Below are 14,233 nucleotides of genomic sequence, written 5' to 3'. Positions count from 1 at the left end.
TCTCCCCTTCCCCTGGGAAATACTGCCTTTTACGAGCCCTCCTTTCTCTCCTAGATGTCCAAGTGCCTTCACCAGTACAATCTTTCCTCCAGCATCGTGGCTGTGTGAGAGGGAAAGAGGTGTGTGTGTGTGTGTGTGTGTGTGTCTGTGTCTGTGTCTGTGTGTGTATGAGAGAGAGGGCAAGATCATCTTTTTCACAAGGAAACCAAGAACATCACCAGAAGGACTACAGCCTAGAAGAGTCAGGTCTTTCCCGAAGACCCAGGTCGCAAAGAGGCAGGTGTGCTTGACTCCAGGCTTTCAACCTCCATCTCTTTCCTGGACAGATAGCACCTGTCACCTTTGCACCTGACGTCTACCATCTGCAGCCCTTCTGCTGTGTGTAGATGACGTCCTGCCACTTCTTTATTTTATTTACTTATTCAATTTCTTTTCTTGACTGTGCCATGCAGCATGTGGAATCCTAGCTCCCCAAGCAGAGATGGAACCCGTGTCCCCTGCAGTGGAAGCGTGGAGTCTTAACCACTGGACCGCCAGGGACGTCTCCAGCCACTCCTTTAAAGGTCCCTTAAGCCTGAAAAGATCACATCCCTCTCCACCTCGGCAAAATGCAAAGAAATGGAACCTGAAAATTATAAATACGCACATACATTTTTAATTAAAAAAATATCAGCGGCGGTAGCTTTGCAATTGCCTCGAGAATCATAGCTCTCTTGCCCCCTCCACTGCAGCCCCTGAGATCTCTCAAAGGAACAGATACCCCAAGGCTGGGGGTGGGGCCAGTTGCTTCTATATCCATAGCATCAAAGATGGCTCGTTCTTGGCCAGTCTGGCAGAGCCGTTCTCTTGCCCTTGTAAATGACCATGTGGGCTGCGACCTGTGCTGTAAGAGGGCCCGAGTGTCAGGTGCTCTGCCGACCTCTCCAATGGACACGCTCGCCAAGGTGCCCACCTGATCCCCAGAGACCCTCTTCACAAGACAGCAGGGCCCCCAAAGCACCACCTGTAGAAGATGGAGACACAGCTCAAAGCAATGGGCTACACTTGCCCTGAAGTGCAAGATTCCCTGTTAATTTTTCATGTTTGACTCTTTAAGTTTCCACTAGGAAACGTTCCTTTTAATGGTTCTGTTTCTAATTCTGCTGTCTCCTTGTTTCAATGGCATCTTCACCTATCAACGCTCTCATTCTGTTGCCATAGTAGAGCCTCGACCTGGGGTTTCTGCTGAGTCCTTGGGGAATTAGAGGGCTGATCCTGATATACCTTCATTGCTGGTCTCTCCCTCACTAGAGCACAGCCCTGGTTTTCCGAGGGTTGGCACGGGACGGAGATTTTTCTGGTGGGGAGGGCTGGCTGCACTAATGACCCCTCCTGTGCTCCGCGCTTCCCACCACTCGCCTCGAGGTGCTCGTTCTGTAATCACCACTGAAGCCGCCTTACAGTCCCCAGGCCTTTCTCGTTTCCTCTTTAAAGCTCTAAGCGTGGAAAATAAAATCCTTCCCTTGGTTCACCTTTGGTATTTCGAGAAACCCAGGGGGAGAAGAGAAGGGAAATAAACAAATGTGGCACAAGACATAGAAAGTCAGCCCTGCTTACCAAGTACCCGTGTCTGAGCCTGCCCGAGCTAACTCGCTCCCGGGACTCAGAGACATCCTCTTTCCCCATCTCGGTGGAAGAACTGTGCTCTTGTCCCCAAAGGCCAACAGCACTGCTGTCACTTTATTCCAACTTCCTCCTCCTGGCGCCCAGCCTGTCTCTCTGATAAGGGGACCGTCTTCCTTGCATGGGAACCACTCTCTGGACAACTGACTCCTTCAAGGTCAGGGCTGAGAGAAGGATTCTAGCTGTGCTGCCCACCTCTAGAGATTGCCTCCAGGAATTGTATTATCCTGGGAAAAAGGTTCCCACAGGATAACTGATCTCCCCCACAACTCTGCGTAAGAGTGCCATTCCCTTCAATCTTGCAGGCCCAACAAAATCAACCATGAACACAAAAAGTGTGGTGTACATGCAACTAGAATTACACCCCCTTCTCCCTTCCAAAATAGAGTACAGCTGCAATAAAATAATTTGGGATGGAGAGGTTATCGAAAAAACAATTTATGAAACCCCCCAAAAGCCCAGCCACTGTCAACTAAGAATAAGCAGGCTACCTGCTCACAGGGAAATCAATCAAGTGTGGTGAGTGGAGGGAGGTCCCAGGTCCAGTAAGAGTCACACCTAGATTAGTAAGGTCGTTGCAAGGGTGAGTCGGTAGGGAGAACGTTGATGGATTGAGCTGCTATATGGGAGGTGGCCTGTATATGGAACCAAAGGATGGAAGAAGGAGAAGGGTATTTAATCCAAGTCCTTCATTTTATAGATGAGGAAAACCCAAACTGCAGTTTAAAGAAGAGGAGAGGCACACAAGGGCAGAGAGGGGGGCTCCGCACTCCGGGTCCAGCATTCCTTTTCATCACATCATGATCGGGCTCCCACACCCCACCCTTAAGCCCTGTTCACTGTTCGCTTTATGGCCCATGTGACCCTTCACCTTGCACACTTTCATAGCCTCCTCTCCTGCTGAAATTTTGCTCATTCTTCAGTGCCTGGTTCAGAAGCTAACTTTTCCACGATGCTCCCCTGAGAGCGGCAGCCCGGCCTCCTTTGCATCTCCGTGGCATGCTGGCAGGTGTCACAGCCCTCACGGCATGACGTGGTTTACTCCCTAGACTCTCTCCTCCAAGGCCAGGAGCCCCTCCCTTCCTGTTTGTGTCTGCCTCTCCCCTGAGTCCACACCACAGAGATGGACCGAGGGTGGCTGGAATGCCTACTCTCCACGCACAGAACTGGCTTCCTAGTCTGCAGGGCCCAGGGCAAACATTTCTCACAGGCAGGATGGTGGCAGGAGGCGTGACCACGTTTGAGGCAATGCTCGGAGCCCCCAGGTGCCTGCTCCATGGTCCTATGGGACCTCACTTAGAAAACCCACAGTCAAAAATAAAATTCTTCCGAATTTCAAGATGGTAACCACAGAGCGTTACACCTTGAGTTTGAGGTTCCCTCTCTGAGCGCCAGACTCTGTGTGATACCCCGGCTAGCAGGAACGAAGACAGTTCGTCCTGGTGAAATTGTTTGAAAGTAAGGGCGGAAAGTTATCATTGGTCAAAAGGGATGTGCAAAGCCCACAGGGCGCTGCGAGGCAGGGTGCAGCGTGCAGGGCCGTGGACAGGAGCTGTGACTTTAGTGCAACCCGGCAGGGAGGGCCCGGGGCTGTGGACAATGAGAAAGGCTCCTGAGACCGCCTTCCTTGCTCCCCTGGGCAGGCGGGGATTGGGGGAGAGGTCAGGATCGTCAGAGAGGAAGGCTTCATCACTGATATTGCAAAGAATCGCCAAAGCGCAGCGATCAGATCGTACAAAGCAGACTGACTTGTAGTTGATTTATTATTGCTTTTCAATTCTCTACAGAGAAGTGTAGAGGTTGGACTGTTCCCACCCTCCCATCTACCTGTGGGAGCCCCAAGGCAAACCCCAGTAACCCCTCGGGTCCCAAGCACGCAAGTTCATCACAGAGGCATCCGGCCAGCACTGCTGGTGGTGCGGTGGGACGAATGAACAAAATGAAGTATATCAAAATTCCCAGGGCTTCCCTGGTGGCGCGGTGGTAGAGAGTCTGCCTGCCGATGCGGGGGACGCGGGTTCGTGCCCCGGTCCGGGAAGATCCCACGTGCCGCGGAGCGGCTGGGCCCGTGAGCCATGGCTGCTGAGCCTGTGCGTCCGGAGCCTGTGCTCCGCAACGGGAGAGGCCACAGCGGTGAGATGCCCGCGTATTGCAAAAGAAAAAAAAATTCCCAAATGCCCCTTAGCCTGGGTCCTACTCATTTCTGGATCTGGATGGTTGCTTACCATCAAGTCCAAAAACTCGTCATGATACTTTGGAATGAGTCCTGGGAGTAAATCATCTTCCGGCCTGTAAGTGTTTCTCGATATCTGCAAGGCTGCGATAAAACCCAGCAGGCTTCCTGCGGACTCCACTTTGATAATCTGCTTTCAGGTTTTCAGAGCAAGCCCAAGAATATCGCTAATAAAATTCGCCCAAACACAGATGTTGAAGTTGGAAGGGGCCATAGGGAACCACCTCATTTTTACCACTAAGGGCACTGAGACCCGGAGCAGTGTAAAGCGAGCTGTGTGAGGTCTGACTGCTACATGACACAGAGAGCGACAGGGGACCCTCGGTGATTAAATGTAACGGAGATCGCATGGCCGGTGCAAAATCAAGGTCATTGTCAGGGGTGAAAAGTCATATCATTATGAAAGCACTTAGCACCGTGCCTGGCACATTGTGATCCGCTGGACAGGTTAGATGAACATGAACCTCAGTTATCTGTGGCAGCAGAAGACACTGCACACCTGCCCTCCGTGCACACACACCAGGTAGCAGAGGACTAGTTCCCTGGAGTGGGGTGTGGAAGAGGAAGGGCGGTACCAGGAAGGCGCATCAGTGAACATTTCAATTTCGAGAGACTTCTATGCTCCTTCGCTGGTGGTGACTGCAGTTTATAGAGACCCCCGTTTAAGCAACGATCCTACCGAGTTAGCATTGTCTGAATGGCTCCTCCCGCATGACCAGGCCACGTCTTTCTCATCCCCCCATCTCTGACGTCTGGCACAGGGCTGCGCTGTTGTCGAGTCTCCAGGTCCGTTTACTGAATGAGCACCTACTACAAGCAAGACCTACCGAGACTCAGCTTCCTGGCCTCGGATTCTGTCTGGGTTTCTGCCAAGCCTGGTTTGGAAGCCAATCAACTCTGCCTCTTCTCCCAAAGAAAATACAGGTCTGGCTCTGAAGCAGGCCAGGGTCCCCAGGCTCTTCTCGGCTATAATTGGAAAAAGACCTGTTAAAGACCTCCGTTGGACCCCGTCCTACACTCTCCCCAGTGCCCGCTTTCCCCGCTCAGAGCTGTCCAAGATCCTGACCAGCTTGCAGATGCTACTTTGCTCGCTTAGAAATGCTTTCCCACATATGGTGCTTTCCCAGACCCTGGAGCAACATTCCTACAAGGTTTCACCATCCCTCAAAATACTCAAAAGAGAGCAATTTCTGATTCCTCCTTTTTGGCTCAGTGTACAATCCACACAGAGGGTTTGGGGTCTGGGAGGAACAGCTGAAATGGAAGAGAAGCCGGTGAGGACGGTGGTACAGGGTCTGAGGCCACAGCAACCAGGGTCTGTCCTGCCGCACGCGGGAGACGGGGGCCGTCACCGCTGAGTTCCACAAGTCACCTCTCTAGGACTAGCTCCCTGGCACGTGCGAGCCACCGCCTGGCCACGAACCCCCAGCCCTTTCTTCTTGCACGTGTACCGAGTGAATTTTGTAGCCTGGGCAGAGTGGGGTCACCAAGCACAAAAATGTTCTTGCCGGGAAATGACATACATTGCGTCTTTCATCTTGGTAACAACACCTCGAAGGTAGGTAGTCACATTTCCCATTTCAGATGAGGAAACCAAGGCATGGGGAGGTTTAATAATTAGCTAACAAGCAGCAGAGCCCAGACTGGATGGCCGTCTGCCTCTGGAGCAGATGTCCTGTGCTGTCTCTCTGTCCCGGCTCTCACACCGTCCAGAGGAAACTCAGGTTCTAAGCCTGGAGCCGGGACAGCTGAAGCCGGCCGGCTGAGCATCTCCCCAAGAAGCCTCTAGGCACCTCTCAGCAGTTTCCAGGGGCTTGAGGTCACCACTCCTGTTTCCTCCTCTCAGATCCCCCATGAAAGGAAACACAATTCCGTTTCCTCCCGTCCTTCCTGGGCCTGATGCCCTCCAAGGTCAGGCCCCTGCAGGTGCCTGTCCCACGCGTTGCTTCATACAGAGCACAGAATGTACCACCTCAGACCCTGGGTTTGGCCCCAGCGCTGGAGAATGGGGTGAATAGCACAGAGGGCGTAAAGGCTCTGTTCTAGCTTTCCTAGGGGAGGAGGTGTGAGAGCAAAGGTGGAAGCACTTTTTAATTTGCCAAGTGTTGAATATGCAAATTCTAGAGATTTCATTATGTCCAGGGCAGCCACATCTGCCGGGGGCAAGTGCACTCGAGGACACTGGCCAGTTGTAGCCATAAGGACCTAATTCTTTGGAGAATTTCTGCAGCGATGACCTGGTCTCTGATGAATGCTAAGATGTCCAAAGACCACATCCTGCCAGATAACCCTAATATCTTGTTCAGGGAATGGAAAGAGTGAGAGGTGGGGAGGCAAAGGATTTAAAGCAGAATGACCAAAAGGAGAGGAATGTGGTGGAAACGTTAAACCAAGGCCATATAAAAGGACTGGCCAGGCTTGTTCTCCTGTCTTAATTGCAAAATTAATTCAAATTGGCTTTGTTCTGAATATGGGTCCTGAGGCCTCAAAATGAGTCCGTTGGGGCCACATGAAGATGTTCTGACCCCTGACAAGGCTGGGGGCTGGGAGAGACAGGTCCCGGTGGAGCCGCCGCTGGGGGCTGCTCTGGTTTTGGTTAATCTCTTTAATAATGATCCGGAAGCAGGAGAGAGGAAAAAGTGGCAGGTTAATTGAAACGCACAGATGACGCTTGAAGGGAAGGCACTACAAACACCGATGAAGACAAACCAATTATTCCCCAGCCCCCGTGTGGGCGGGCAGCCTGGAAGAAGCAGGGTGAGATTAGACTGGAAACACGCAGGTTAACTCACTGGTGGATCCAAAACCAACAAGGGAGGGAAACGCTTGTGAAAGGATGGAGGGAAGGAGCGACTTGGGGTGTCTGGAAGGAGCGGATTAGAAATGAACTCACCAGAACTGGGCTGTGTGGGTGTTCGTGGCGCCCTTCCCCCGACGGCCCTGCATGCATCCCTCAAACACACCTCACTCACTCTCATTGCACCTCTGAGGGTGGCCACTCTTCCCTGTCTTAGGCAGAACAAGGACACATACATTGAGTTTTAGAGAGGGTAAGAAATCGAGCTGAGATCAGAGAACTAGTCAACGACTGTCATCAAAGATGCCGGCGAGCATGGTCTCAATTCCCCCCCAACCAAAAAGCATCACCTCGCTGCTGTACTTGGTGAGACCTCATCTGAGACCCCTGATCCCTGGGCAGGTCTGCATCACATAGAGTCCATACAGGTGACAGCAGAGGCAGGGAGATGGATTCCTTCCCTGTTCTCTGAAAGCCCCTCATTCTGCATAGTTCCTCTTAGTGAAACTTACTTAACTCAGGGTTCTGAAACCGACTGACACAGACAGCTTGGCCCAAGATCTGAAATAGGACAAGGTCCTCAGTTTTCAGGGGATGCTGGCTTCCCGGTGGAAACAAGACAACCTATCAACAAGGAAGGTGTGTTCTAGGATGAAACACAATGACATAGAGACCTCAGAAGGGTGACTCACCTCCCTCAGAAAGGAGCTGCTGAAACTGGTTCCTCTTGGAGGCCAGAAAATGAAGACAAGAGACTCCTGAAATGACAAGGAGCCGGTCTCCCCAAAGCAAGCTAAACACCCTGAGCTGGAAGTAAAAAGCTGGGAGTTTCTTTTTCACAGCTGTTGGAAGAGGAATTTTACATTGTTCAAAGCATCCACTCATCGGGCCCTAAGGTAGTGAGAGACAGAAGGTACGACACATGTCAAAACAACGTGCACTACAGCTCCCAGAAGAAGGTAGCGCAGTTACTCCCCAGGCCAGGGAACCCTCTGGCTTGGCCCCATCTTGGCAGAGAGATCTGAAAGGAGCTTGGTATGCCGACACAAGCCCCAGGAAACCCAGATTTACTTTATCCTTTACATACTATCAACTCTCATTTCATGGCCAGAGGGTAGACAAGGAAGGATCTGCAGAGAGAATCTGAGTCAATCCAGCTACTGGCCATAACTGTGTTTATCTAGTAAATTCCGTTTTCTTTGTTCTGGGCACCGATGCTCATTCACCACTGTGCTTGAAGATGTACATGTATGGGTTTGTGGTGGGCTTGTGTGTGCATGCGTGCACACACACACACACCTCACACACACTGTAGCCTCCCCAAATGAGGATGGGTTACGGTCATTTCCAAATTATTATAGCATTTAATATTCTGAGACGTCTTGATGTTGGTTTCATTTTCTGCATCTGGGTTAACTCCATTTTTCCAAGTGTGGAAACACACAAGGGAAGGCTGCTTCCATTACACAGACAGTTGCGGGTATGGCTGGCGTTCAACTCTTAGCGTCAGAGAATAACCTCCCCAAGCAAGTGAAACTTCTTGTCCTAGATGTACTCCTAGTGTCTGAGTTGGGTTGATGGGTTGATGGGTTTGATGGGTTGATGGGTCAAGCATATGTATTACCCGTAAAGTGCTACCCAGCTGTAAGCTAACTGTATCAGAAGGCTGCTGACCTTCCATCTTCAATAATTATAATAAATAATGATGAGGACGATCGATTATCTACTTTGTCCACCCAGCCAAGGATGGCTCTCAAGATGGCAGAATAAGGAAGCTGGCTTTATCTTGAGAGCTGGGAGCGAAGGGAAATCCCAAATCAGGACTCCCATTCACTCTGCAGATGCCTCTTCCAAACCAAGACCACAGCTGGCTTGGCAACGCCCAGACCTGGGACTGCACCTCCAGGGCAGCGGCAGCGAGGCGGGGTCAACCCAAACCACTCTGGTTTGGCCCCACGAGGACTTGGCCACGGTGAATGTGGTCAGGTGGTAGCCTTTCTCCTCCAGGCTTGGCGATGGGGCCTGTGTCTCCCGCTCACTCTTCCCCCAGCCCACAGCCAGCCTCCTTCCACGAGGATGAGGGACTAGCAGATGGTCCATGGCTGCCTTTGGTCTGGACACTCTCTCCAGGAAACCATGCTGTCTGGGGACTCGGAGGGCCAAAGCCTCCTTCCACGGCTCACCCAGCCACCGTCCTTCACCTGAATCCCCTGCCACACCGGGAAAGCAAGGCAGGAGAGGCGTCTGCACGGGAGATTTCCTGAGCCTCTCTGCGCCCCCTTGCAAAGGGAGCCTGGAATGGACACACAGGAAGAAAATCCATCTTCCACCCGAACCCAGGTGTGTGGAAGACACTTCATAAACATTATGGTCCAATCCCAAACCATCTACCGACTCTCGCTCTGGGCAGCTGGGCAAGACGAGAAACCAACCCAGAGTTTGTCCTCTGAATTTTGGCACCAACACTGTGGACCCAAAGCTGTCATTCATCACAGACATAGTCATCCTAACCGCTTGTAATAACAGCGAGTATTTACTGAGCCGCACCATATGCTGAGCACTTCTCCAGACTTTCCATGGATTGTCTCAATTAATCTTCACGGATGCGATTATCATGCCCACTTGTCAGCTCAGGAAACTGAGCCTCAGAGGGATTAAGTTCTTTTGTCCGAGATCACGCATCATTTGAGAGGTGGAGCCAGGATGCAGACCCCTGTGTGGCCCCCAGGCTGTACTTTTAGCCAGTACTGCAGACCACCTCCCAACTCGTTCCAGAGAGCTGAAGGCACCTCTGACTTGCTTGTAGGGAGCGAGGCACCAAGCCCCACATTGATACGTTAATGCTTCTTTCCTTGTTCTGAGAAAGAGATCTCCAAGACAGGTGCTCTGAAGTGCAAAGGGAACATTTCCCCGTCCAAGGCTGGGCATCGCCAATTCACAGTGGCTGAGAAGCATATCTATGCAACACGGGGCTGACGGGCTCACTTATCTATGCCTTAGTTTCCCCAAATGTCACACATTCCTTTCCTCTGTCCTTATTGGATGGTAAAGAAGACCGAGAACCCAGGGATCCTTTTTGAAATTTGTTGGAATTTTGAAGACGAGACAGATTTCTGATTCTTTGGTTTTCATAGATTTTTAGCGTATTGACAAGGAGAAATAAAATAATGCGCACTCTCGGCACGTCTCCCTCTTTGATTTATGAATGAAAAGCATCTCTGCCACTGATCAGTTTTGCGGCTACGGGAGAATCACTGCTCATCCTGGGGTCTCAATTCCTAACGGGCTTTCTCCATAGGGCTGATGCTGGTATTTTGGGCAGGAGAGTTAGTTCTTCATTATTCAGTTTTGTCTCCCACACATGAAGCTCTGCCCCCAACCTACTAAATGTCAATCATGTCCCCAGTCATGGTGACGACCAAAAAAAGGCACTCACACTTTTCCAAATACCATCTGGGGAGCCCTTATCCCTCCTGGTTAAGAATCACATAACATAATGCTGGTGGACTAAAGTGGTTCTCAGCCGTTTTTGACCCTTTTTAGAATGTGATAAAAACTAAAGAAAGTTTCCCCTAAAAAAACGCATGTGCACATATCGGAAACAGTTTGCAAAAAAATTCGAGGCAATTCACCAGCTCCCCAAAGCCTCACCCAGAGACCCATAGATCCTCGGTGAAGAACTCTTGAACTAAACAGTTTTTCACAGCTTCTTACCAGCTTTAATATCCTGTGCTTCTATGACCCTCTGCTAACCCTGGGCCATTTCTTCACCAGACAGATGATCCTCAATACTGGTCTCGTTTTCTGGTCCTTCCTACTTTTCTGTGTCCTATTTTTTTTTTTTTTTTTTTTTTGCGGTACGCGGGCCTCTCACCACCGTGGCCTCTCCCGCTGCGGAGCACAGGCTCCGGACGCGCAGGCTCAGCGGCCATGGCTCACAGGCCCAGCCGCTCCGCGGCACGTGGGATCCTCCTGGAACGGGGCGCGAACCCATGTCCCCTGCATCGGCAGGCGGACTCTCAACCGCTGCACCACCAGGGAAGCCCTTCCGTGTCCTTTTGAAGCTACAGAGCCAGGCACTGGCATTCTCATCACCTAGAATTCTCAGACAATGGGAAGGTTACAGCAGGAAAGTGACCTCTGCCTCAAATGCAACAATCAATTAACGAAACAGCCAGAACCAGAAGCCGGCTCTCCAGAGGCGCAGAGCTGTGCTGCCCATCTGGAACCAACGCAGAGCCATAAATATAAGGACACCCAGAGGGAAACCTGCCCACAAGGTTGCAGAAGGGCTTCTCCGGGAGGTGCAGCGGAATCAGGACCGGCACGGCATGTGGAACGCTACGCTGTGAGAGGGCTGGAGCCCTCGCAGCCTGACTCGGCTCAAACGGTAGCCCATGAGGCAGAACCCTTCCCTTCCTTTTACAAATATTTGTGTGGCGTCAGCACCATTGTCTAGTGACATCTGCACTCCTCAAGAGCTTTGGAATGTCATGCCTTTTCTCTTCCATCTCTGGTCCTGCCACCACGCTGGATGACTCCACCTCCAACCTGATGGCTTTTCCATCCCTTTGGTTTCCCTTTCGCCAGCGTACTCAAGACCAATGCTCTCCCTTGTCTTTGAAAACCTTGCCGTTTCTGAAGCGCTTCTCTGCGTTCCAGCCGACTGGCGTGATGAGTGTGGGCGTGGCTGCACGCTGTCTCAGGAGGAGAAGCTGGAGGAGGGAGGGGTGCAGGACAGTCACAGAACATGGCCCAGGGGGACACCCCGGAAGCCTGAGAGAGGAGGCTTAAGCACCAGTAGAGGCTCTCTTTTATATCAGAGGGCAAAAGTGCCTAAGTTCCTTGCTCTGGAAGAGACTGTAGCCAGAAGATACACCGGGATCAGATACTGTGCACAGGCAGGTTGCTAGTTTAAAACACGCTGGTTTCTGACACGCCTCCCACGTAGTGGTGGGTCCATGTGCCCTTCTCTTGTAGGTGGGTGGCCTGTGCCCATTTTGATCAATGCAGTATAGAGGAAGTAACATTATGCGACTTCCAAGGCTAGGCTGTAAGCGGCGTGTGGCTTCTGCCTGTTCTTGGGGCCCCGAGCTGCCATGGGAGGCACTGACATTCAAGGCCACCATGTTGGAGACCCCCCTCACCATGGCCTTCCAGCCAGTGCTGCCAAGGCACTCGTCTTGCGGGTGAACTGGCCTGGGTGACCCATGCCAGCCCGTCAGTCAACTGAAAACCACCAAGGACCTCTGTCAAGGCCACCTGACCCACCCAGCTCGACTCGATTCCCTGAGCCACAGCGTCATGAGAAATGAGAAAACAGTGGGTTTTTTTTTACGCCACCAAGTTTGGGGGAGCTTGTTACACAGTGAAAGATGGACAAACACCCAGAGCTGGAAAAAGTACAGAGGATGAGAGGGGTCACCTTTTAGTGCCAGTGATGACGTCTCACTAAGTTTGCTCGAAGAGTCTGAGTACATTCCCGGAGGATGGTCTAAAATGGACCTCGGGAACCACGAAGAATAGGACCGTCCCCACGGAAGAGGCGAGCCGTCAGGCACCTGAGGGCCTGCAGCCGAGGGTCTGACTACAAAGGGGCGACACAGAGCCACCTCTGCTCCTGGGGACCTCAGGGCAAGTGATTGTGGGGGGTGGGGAGGAGGAGGGAGGGAGGGAGACACAGAGAGAAAGAGAGGACGGAGGGAGGAAGGCAGACAAGGCTTTTTTTTTTTTTTTTTTTTTGCGGTACGCGGGCCTCTCACTGCTGTGGCCTCTCCCGTTGCGGAGCACAGGCTCCGGACGCGCAGGCTCAGCGGCCATGGCTCACGGGCTCAGCTGCTCAGATCCTCCCGGAACAGGGCACGAACCCGTGTCCCCTACATCAGCAGGCGGACTCTCAACCACTGCACCACCAGGGAAGCCCTGACAAGGCTTTCTTGAACAGGGTTTCAGCTGAGTCCAAGGCCCCTGCATGGTGGCTTTTGGAAAAACGGCTATGGAAAAACGGGGGAGGAGAGACTGTCCCCCCAAACCACCACGACTGCCGCCCAGAGGGTGTCTGCATCTAGATCCACCCGTGTTAGGAGCCACTCCACCGCGCCAGCAGCCAGAGCTGGCTAACCCCACCCCAGCTGACATTTTCTTCCTAGCAGCCAGGGACACGGACACAAGAACGAGGGTATGAGCACTCAGGGTCAAAGAGGGCTTCCTGGTGGTGACACAGAATAGGCCACGCCCCTGCGGCCACTGGGACCGTGTCGCAGAGTGGGCGGGGCAGTGCCTACGGCTCTCTGCCATCCGAGCAGAGCAGAAGGAGGAGGAATTCCAACCTGGACACGAGCTGCTGGGAAACAGGCCAGCAGAGCGTGTGAGTGTGAGGATGTCTGTGAGTGTGCCTGTGTGTGTGTCCGTGTGAGTATGTGTGTACGTGTGCATGTATGTCTGTGTCTGAGTGTGTGTGTGTGAGAGTATAACGTGTTTATTTGTGTGTGTGGTGTGTGTGTGAATATCTGTGAATGTGTATGTCTGTGTGTGAATGAGTATATTTCTGTGTCTGTGTGTGTATGTATGTCTGTGTATGACTGTGTGTGTCTGTGTGTGTGTATGTCTGGGTCTGTATGTCTGTGTCTGAGTGTGTGTCTATGCGTGTGTCCATGTTTATCTGTGTGTGTGTGTCTGTATGTATGTATGTCTGAGTGCGTGTGTGTGTCTGAGTGCGTCTTAGTGTGTGTGTCTGTGCGTGTGTCTATGTGTATCTGTGTGTGTATGTGAGTGTGTACGTCTGAGTGTGTGTGTGTGTATGTCTGTGTGTCTGCGTCTTAGTGTGTGTGTCTGTGCGTGTATCTATGTGTATCTGTGTGTGTGTCTATATGTGTGTATGTCTGAGTGTGTGTGTGTATGTCTGCATCTTAGTGTGTGTGTCTGTGCGTGTATCTATGTTTATCTGTGTGTGTGTGTCTGTATGTATGTCTGAGTGTGTATGTGTATGTCTGTGTGTCTGCATCTTAGTGTGTGTGTCTGTGTGTGTCTGTGCGTGTATCTATGTGTATCTGTGTGTGTGCCTGTGTGTATGTCTGAGTGTGTGTGTGTGTGTATGTCTGTGTGTCTGCGTCTTAGTGTGTGTGTCTGTGCGTGTGTCCATGTTTATCTGTGTGTGTCTGTATGTGTGTATGTCTGAGTGCGTGTGTGTATGTCTGCATCTTAGTGTGTGTGTCTGTATCTATGTGTATCTCTGTGTGTGTGTCTGTATGTGTGTATGTCTGAGTGTGTGTGTGTATGTCTATGTGCCTGCATCTTAGTGTGTGTGTCTGTGTGTGTCCATGTTTATCTGTGTGTGTGTCTGTATGTGATTGTGTATGTCTGAGTGTGTGTGTATGTCTGTGTGTCTACGTCTTAGTGTGTGTGTCTGTGCGTGTGTCCATGTTTGTGTGTGTGTCTGTGTGTCTGTGTGTATGTCTGGGTCTGTATGTCTGTGTCTGAGTGTGTGTCTATGCGTGTGTCCATGTTTATCTGTGTGTGTGTGTCTGTATGTGAGTGTGTAT

At 51.6% G+C, this 14,233-nt stretch overlaps 1 protein-coding gene across 2 annotated transcripts in view; it reads right to left on the bottom strand.

The window, feature by feature from the left end:
- NTF3 (neurotrophin 3) overlaps positions 1-14,233 on the bottom strand; it is a gene marked incomplete at its 5' end in the record, with an annotated part of 67,202 nt that overhangs the window by 1,034 nt on the left and 51,935 nt on the right. The window lies entirely within an intron of this gene.

This window comes from Grampus griseus (assembly GCF_964374135.1).
Source record: "Grampus griseus genome assembly, chromosome: 11".
NCBI classification, from domain to species: domain Eukaryota; kingdom Metazoa; phylum Chordata; class Mammalia; order Artiodactyla; family Delphinidae; genus Grampus; species Grampus griseus.
Note: the sequence above shows the minus strand (reverse complement) of the source record. Positions and strands in the feature narration are given on the sequence as shown.